This window comes from Herpailurus yagouaroundi, unplaced genomic scaffold, assembly GCF_014898765.1.
Source record: "Herpailurus yagouaroundi ecotype Mexico unplaced genomic scaffold, PumYag 185, whole genome shotgun sequence".
Lineage (NCBI taxonomy): Eukaryota > Metazoa > Chordata > Mammalia > Carnivora > Felidae > Herpailurus > Herpailurus yagouaroundi.
In genome coordinates this window covers 3686389-3694682 of record NW_024412416.1, presented here as the reverse complement: position 1 = coordinate 3694682, position 8294 = coordinate 3686389, and the positions used below count along the sequence as shown (strand labels likewise).

General features: G+C 47.6%; 1 protein-coding gene across 3 annotated transcripts in view; it reads right to left on the bottom strand.

The window, feature by feature from the left end:
* The window catches only part of BNC1 (basonuclin zinc finger protein 1), a 51082-nt gene extending 43041 nt beyond the window's left edge, over window positions 1–8041 (bottom strand). For all 3 annotated transcript variants that reach the window (XM_040493508.1, XM_040493509.1, XM_040493510.1), the window contains exon 1: window positions 7861–8041. The gene's annotated coding sequence lies outside the window, so the exon portion shown is untranslated. The remainder of the gene's footprint in view (window positions 1–7860) is intronic.
* Window positions 8042–8294: the final 253 nt, after the last annotated feature.

The window sequence follows — 8294 nt, the reverse complement described above, 5'->3', positions numbered from 1 at the left end:
AATATTTTATATCGGGGCGCCTGGGTGGCTCAGTTGGTTGAGTGTCCGACTTCAGCTCAGGTCACGATCTCACGGTTCGTGGGTTTGAGCCCCCCATCGGGCTCTGTGCTGACAGCTTGGAGCCTGGAGCCTGCCTCGAATTCTGTGTCTCCCTCTCTCTCTACACCCTGCCCACTCACATTCTGTCTCTCTCTCTCAAAGATAAACATAAAAAAAAAAAGCCAGATGCTTAACCGACTGAACCACCCAGGTGCCCCAGCTCTTATCGCTTTTAATGAAGACCCACTTTCAGCTATTATGGGTATAATTTTGTTGCATTCTCTTTTTATGCTGACCTGTTTATTGATATAATGAATTCCTTTATCTCACTGGAAACAGAAAACAGTTTTATCTTCAGGTTAATTTATTTGAGGAAGAAGATTTTCCTTTGGGGTCTTACACGTTCCTTAGTGCCACAGAAGTTTTTGCAGGTCCCATGCTCCTTTGCGTTTTTCTAGAAGTCTTTAGTGTGTCTGTCTGGAAGACTAGAGGGACTGGATTGCTAAAAAAGCCCCACATGCCATGATTCATTTGAACATGGAGAGCTCTCCCTGGGATTAGCGCCAAGGGTTCAACCGAAACACTGCCAACAACTCCCTTGGGAAGCTCCTGGATCTGAAAACGAAGGATAGACCAGGAATAGCTTCAGGTTAGCTAACCTAAGTCTTTCTTGGAAGAAGACTGGAGTATAAATCAATCAGTAGGTGCAGATCACTGATCCCTCCTCTGCCGGATGGTTGAACAAAGATCTCGAGCAGACTAAGGAGTTTCTTATTCACACTGGTGAATTCTTTCCTTGTCTTGGCTCATGTTTCCACATTTCCTCCTTATCTGAAGCATCTTCAAGGTAACTTCTCGCCCAAATTTATGGTCCACAAGTGAATCTACCAATATATGGTCTCCCTAGTTAGAGCTTTCTTTGTTCACATGCCATTCTAGCCCCTGGTGTTCACTTTTCTTCTTGCTGAAGTAAGTCCTTTGGTAGTCTTTTCCGTGAGGATCTGTGAACGGCAAATACTCTGAGACTTTGCAGACCTTAAAACATTGTAGTTTGGTCTTACTTGCCAATGATAGTTTAGCTGTGTGAAGAATTTTGAATGGTGGTTTTTTGTTTTTTTTTTTCCCTTTCAGCACATGGACCATGTTTTCCTACGAGAAATCTCTCGGCTTCTGAGACCGCTGAGTGAGTGAGTGACCCCTGTTGGTCTAACATTCTGTTGCAAGAATAGGTCTTGCCTCTGGCGTAGCTTTGATCTTTTTTTCCTTTTTATCCTTGGTTTTCTGCAGCTTCCTAATGATGGGTCTAGGGAGGATTTGGTTTTTAGTTATCCGGCTCAGTATTCGGTATGTTTATTCTTTCGATATGAGGAAAAATTCTCGTCCAACATTTCCAACTATTATTCTACCTCATTTACTATAGGCTCTTCCTCCAGACTACCGTTAGGCCTATCCTGGAACCTGCTGGAACCTCTCTCTCCATCACCTGGGTTCTGATCTCTCTTTGTTATCTATCTTTATTTTGCTGTGCTCACTTCTGTGTAAATTCCTGGTGCTACCTCTCAATTTGCTACTTTTTTGTGCCCAACACAGAGGAATGTTTTTTTTACCCTAGTGAATATAGTTTTCAATTCTAAAATTTATTATAAGTTCTTTTTCATAGTCCCCTGTTCTTGTTTCATTTCTACCTATTTTGTGTCATAGCTTTTTTAAATGCTTGTATGGATTCTTCATTTACCCCTTGGAAGACCCTCAGATAGTCATTTAAAGTCATTTCCAGGCAGCTCTCTCACGGTCATGTCAGCTGGAATGAATTCACCTACTCACCGTTGACTTAAAACTTCATGCAAGAGTCATGACCGGATCTAGGATCACTGTATAAAAAGTGAGATCAACATGGGACTCCCTTACCCACTAAAGAAGGCTGAAGAAAAACAAACATGGCCTTTCGGGTGGCGACGAGCTCCCCATGAGAACGTGCCCCGCATGCAGGACCTCCTCCACACGTCCCCAGGAGAGGAGAAGAGCAAGTGGAAGGAAGGAGCGCCTAGTGCAGGGCCCCAACTCCTACTCCACGGATGTGAAGAGCCCGGGAGGCTATGAAACCACCACCGTCTTGAGCCATGCACCACCAGCAGGAAGGAAGGCAGGCTTACAGAAGGATGCTCCTTTAGACGGAAGCAGCACTAAAAGCACCCTGAACCAGAGTGGGTGGGAAACCACTCCAATAAACACATTTTGGATAAAACAAATACGCTATGACTGTCACCTGGCCCCCTGGCTCTTAAAAAGCCACGTATCTCTGGCGGTGGGAGACTTCCCACCTGGTATCCAGGGCCTGAGAGAAGCCACCTCATTGCTCAGGGTTTGAATCTGTGCTGTTTTGCAGTAATCCTGGGTTTTGGTTTCCTGTCTCTCATGGAGTACTTTTGAACCCGTCAACTCTGCTTACCGCTTGTAAACTAGTATTTTTGATAAATTTATAGTCCATGGAAGTATTTCTTTTCTGTTTTGAGCTTGGCTGTATATTTTTATTTGTATGTATGTATGTATGTATTTATAAAGCTTATTTATTTGAGAGAGAGAGCACACATGCAAGTGGAGTAAGGGCAGAGAGAGAGAGAGACAGAGAGAGAGAGAGAGAGAGAATCCCAAGCAGGCTCTGCATTGTCAGCACCGAGCCCGATGTGGGGCTCAAACTCAAAAAGCATGAGATCATGACCTGAGCCGAAATCAAGAGTCGGATGTTAAACTGACTGAGCCACCCAGGCATTCTAAGCTTGGCCACATGTTTCTAGTATTCTGTTTTTACATTTTATCTCATTGTCACCTGCAGAGGTAGAGAGGAACTCAAAGTGTGAACCCAATTTTGACTGAGTCCTCCTTCCAAATGTATAATTTATATTGGAAGTTCAGTACGCATTCACATCTTCAGTGTCTCTACATCTTAATAAGGCATTCTGACTTCCAGGAACAAATTAATTAATTAATTAATTAATTACAAGTTTATTTATTTATTTTGAGAGGGAGAGACCGAGAGAGCACATGGGGGAGGTGCAGACAGTGGATCCCTAGCAGGCTCTGCACTGTCAGTGTGGAGCCCGATGCGAGACTTGAACTCACAAACCGTGAGATCATGACCTGAGCCCAAACCAGGAGCCGGACGCTTAACCGACTGAGCCACCCAGGTGCTCCACCAGGAACAATTTTTTTAAAATTTGTTTTTTTTTCAACGTTTATTTATTTTTGGGACAGAGAGAGACAGAGCATGAACGGGCAAGGGGCAGAGAGAGAGGGAGACACAGAATCGGAAACAGGCTCCAGGCTCCGAGCCATCAGCCCAGAGCCTGACGCAGGGCTCGAACTCACGGACCGCGAGATCGTGACCTGGCTGAAGTCGGACGCTTAACCGACTGCGCCATCCAGGTGCCCCTCCACCAGGAACAATTTTAAAGTTCACTTACGACACGCAAGTGTTTGATATGGTTCTTTCATCTTGAATTTCTATTTTTATCACCTATATTGAAAAGCAGCATAACCACATTACACGTTATCGTCCCAACCACACCCTAAATGCCTTATGGATCTCTGGACTGTAGATTTACGGCAAGGGACGTGGACATTCTACTAAACAACTCCCAGTGTAAGCTATTTCCAGCTCACAGGTCTTGTTTATACAGATTCGGTTGGTTCTCCCAGACAGAGGTATTTATTGATGACTTTGTGCTCTGGCTCAAGGGCAGTACTGGGGCCTGGGGACAATCAAGTGCACCAGACATAGGTCAGCAGGGGCTCTGGACCTCAGTGCACGCTTGCCTCATTAAACATCTGTGTAATAGCCACAACAAAGCGATAACATGGTGGGGGCGGCGGTGATGTCCCTGCTGACGACTAGGGAAAAGATTTGAGATGATGGTTACCCCCATATCCTCTCCTTTCCATCCCACAGTCACCAAAGTATCGCTGCAACCTCTCTCCTTTGCTTCTTTGCCCCCAGGGTGCGTGTGTGGGAGTACAGACACAGGTATGTGCCCCCTCACGCTTTGTAGCTGCAGGGTATAAACTTTTCAGATGGCTGTCTTAGCTCCCCATTGTCCCGCCCGGAAGGGAGGACTCCTGTGCAGGGTTTAATATTTGGTGCTAGGAGCACAAAACGGAAGGGCATTGAGAGGGAAAGGGCTCAGGGCTCCTATCAGGAGCCAAATCCAGACTCCAGGGGCCAGGACTGCATCCTGGTTCTGCGGGAGCCTCTAGGATCATGCACCTAGCAGGTGACCGCTACTCAGCCCGCCCACATGTATTCCCACCCAGAGAGTGCCACAGAACGGGGAATGCCGGGGAGACTGTGGCTCAGAGAATTTGCTCATTCGCTCATTCTGCCGGTTTCAGGTGAGAAAAGTCAGACGCATAAAGTCATTAATACCCACCCGGACACTTGCGCTGTTATGTGCAAGACAAAGGAGGGATTTTCTCATGTTCCCCAAATCTGGGGATATGATATAAATTTTGTTTCCCATCTTGTTATACAGGAGCTCTGGTAAGTGACTCTCGTCCCAATCCATGACCTTATTACAAGAATGCACCCCCATATTTTTATTTTGTTCTGTTTTATTTTATTCTGTCAGAGTCCATTTTATTTAAACACAAAAAGTCAAGTGTTCATGAACGGATGAATGGGTAAACAAAATATGGTATCTCTCTCTCTCCCTATAGATATATAGATATCTCCCTTATGGATATTTATGGAACGAAATGCTATTTCACCTTAAAAACGATGGAAATCCTAGGGGTGCCTGGGTGGCTTAGGCGGTTAAGTGCCTGACTCTTGGTTTCAACTCAGGTCATGATCTCTCATTTTGTGACTTTGGGCCCCAGGTCGGGATCTGCACTGGCAGCACAGAGCCTGCGTGGGATTCTCTCTCCCTCTCTCTCTGCCCCACCCCTGCTTGCACTTTCTGTGTCTCTCAAAATAAATAAATAAGCTCTTAAAAAAAAAAAAAGATAAAAATCCCGTCATGTGCTATCACATGGATGAATCTTGAGGACATTACACTAAGTGAAATAACCAGCATTTGAATAGGAAATACTAGAAGGCAAACACTGTATGATTCTACTTATTATATGGGGTACCTAAGAGTAGTCAAATTTAGACAAAGAAAGGGGAAGGGTGGTCGCCAGGGGATGGGGGAGAGGGAAGAGGGGAGCTGTTGATGGATACAGAGTTTTAGTTTTACAAGATAAAAGAGTTTTGGAGATGAATGGTGGTGCCATTTGCACAAAATGGCGACTATTCTTCGCATGATTGTTATGTGGTATTTGTTGTTGTTTCAACCACACACAAAACGCAATGAGGTAATTATGACAAAGCAAGTGGGTTTTGATGGACCCCCAAAACTCTGGGGTCAGTCAGGGAGGTCTCCCCAGAAGAAGTGGCATTTAAGCCAAGACTTGAGGGATGCGAAGTTAACCATGAAAAGGGATGGGGGGACAGGCTGAAGAAGGCTCTAGACTGTGACCAGGTGAAGCAGGCCTTATCAAATCCCGTGTGGGTTACTACCATCAACTGGCTTCCTGTTTTCAGTCTCTTTCCACGTACACGTGGATACCAGATTAATTTTCTAGAACACTACCTGGATCATGGCACCCTGCCACCTTCCTGGCTAATCCTTCCAGAACGTTTCCTTTTTGCCTGCTGCATACCGCCCCTGCCTGGCCCTGCAGGCCTTCTTCTCCTGGCCCCACCCTGACCATTCGGGCTCCCTCTTCCATCGCCAGCCCCCACGTGTGAGCCCTACACCAGCCACGTCCCTCGGCCACGGTTCCGTGGACACACCTCTGCTTATGGCATTTCTCCTGCCAGGAATACCCTCCCTGCCCCCCACCCCCCCATGTCCTGGTCCCTTTTGTTCCTTCAAGCACCCCCTCAGCTCCCTCTCTGGATTCTGTAACATGTTATTTCAGCGTCTGCTTTCTTATCTTTTAACTCTGCCCCTCCGTCCCGTGAATGGAGCCTTACTCACGCGTGGGTCCCTAGTGCTGAGCGCCATGTCCTGGAGACTGACCCCACTTCTCAGTGCCTAACCGTCATCCTGAGAGTGAGTCCTGACTCGGGGGCTGTGGGACCCCAGGCTGCTCTGCCCCAGGGGGCCACCTGCTTCCCCCGGGCCCCAAGCCCGGCTCCCGCACACTTCCATCTGCGCCTGGCATTCTGGGCATCTCCCCAGCAGGCCCTCCAGATGCTTCCCGGGGTGATCTGCCCAACAGCACGGCCCTCCCAGGCGGGCGATTCTACCCAGGGAGAAGCGAGGGCAGGAGCAAGCACAGAGGCACATTTTCGCCAAGGCCAGAGGGCACCCTCTGGGGCTGGTGTGGCGGCCAGGGGCACGGGGGGAGGCGGGGGCGGCCCTCCTGTCCTCAGAAGCCACGCCAGTGGTTCAACTAGGGAGAAATGCCGCTTCCCGCAAACTGCAGATTTGCACGGTTTGCACAGTGCACCACGCGGCCAGCCGCGGCTGCGGGCGGCAGGGGAGAGGCGGGCCGGGGGAGGAGGCGCGGGGGTTGGGAAATCCACCTGGACGCCATCAGTCTTGCCAGAGTAAACAATGCTGACAGGAGTGCTTGCCGGCAGCCTGGTACAGGTTAGGGGGGGGTCACGGAAGCGGCCTGGTGACCCGCCTGCCTTAAGGTGGAGACGCTCTGGAATCTGTCACAAAGGACAGAGCTGAAAGCCAACGGCTGGTGGAATGATCCCGTGTCCTGGCATTCCGCACAACCTGGGAGTGCACACTCTCAACATGTCTTGAATGTAAATCTGAGCTGGGATCAAATACACACATTGGAAGCCAAACAAAAGAAAGATCCACCGCCAGCGACCTCCGAGCGGGATCCATCGCCTACGTGGCGCTAGCAACAAAAAAAATATATATATGTATATATATTTTTAAAAGCTGTTTCTCGGTTTTTCTTGAAGCTCGAGGGTCTAGAAAGAATTGCTGGAGTTATAAGGAGAATCTACCACCTAATTATCTAGAACTCTCCAACACCACGGCAGAGCCTAACTCGATCGAGCAAAGGTCTTTTGTTAACATCCTAGAATACGGGAGGTGGAAATCACTCTGTTCCTCTTCCTCAGAGCCAAACCCTGCAAACACCCCCTTCTTAGTGCAAATGTGAAAGTGACAGCAGTGACACGTTTGGGATACTCAGGGGGAGAGAAACTGTGAGCAAAGGGGTTTGGGTAGCTCATAAGGGATTCTGAATCGGAAGCACCAGCATTTTCCCTCCCTTCAGCCGACAGGCACCGAGGGCCTGTTACGTGCCTCAACTGTGTCAGAGTGGGTGTGTGTGTGTGGGGGGGGGGCATCCAGACACTGCAAGTCACGGCCAAGGTCCTTTAGCTGAAATGACACACACATGGTTTCTTCTGAAGAAACCCTGTAAGATGTCTGGCTAATCTGTCTTGTGACCTTGGGCAAGTCACTTTACCAGCCCGGGTCTTGTTTCTTCACCTATAAAACACAGATAGTAAAACCATGGTGCCTTCGGGGTATTCCTGGCACTAATGAAGGCTCATAAAGTGCTTTGAGATCCTTAGGATGAAAGTCTCTTCAGAACAGTAAAGCCTGATTATTACGCTTCGAACATGACATTCCCATGAAATCCCTGGTCAGGCTCGTAGCCCGCCTCTCAGTGAAGATTTAATAGCAGAGACTTGTCGTAAGTTCGTAAAGGACAGAGACCTCCATTAGTGATACAAAATATGCCGCAGCGAACTAGTATATTAAGGGCTATTATCATGAATAATTAAGGCCAGGTTCTACTTACAGATTAATGAACCAAGTCTATGTTGTGATGTAGTGGGTTTTCATTGTGGCTTCCTCAACCAGCTCATGTCATGAAATTTACTTATTCTCAGCGGATCGTCCAAGGTTGCATGGATTAGCAGGTTTATCCCACAATATAGGTTGGCAAAGTAAACTTCTGAAGGATACTTACATGCCCCACTGTAAGAAATAAACCCAATTAGAGGTCTCTTAGTGCAGATGAAGAAGGTTCATTAATGATAATGAAGGGCTGACCTACCCCGGGCCCCTAAGTTTGTAATTAATCTTGTACAGACCTTGCAGCTTGACTGTATTGAAGAATATCAAAGTCATGTACGTTACTCCAGGCTAACACACACGCACGTGGAAAGGAGAACTCAGGCTCCTGCGCACTTTGGACAAGGTAATGTTACGTCTGATGACGCATTCACTTGA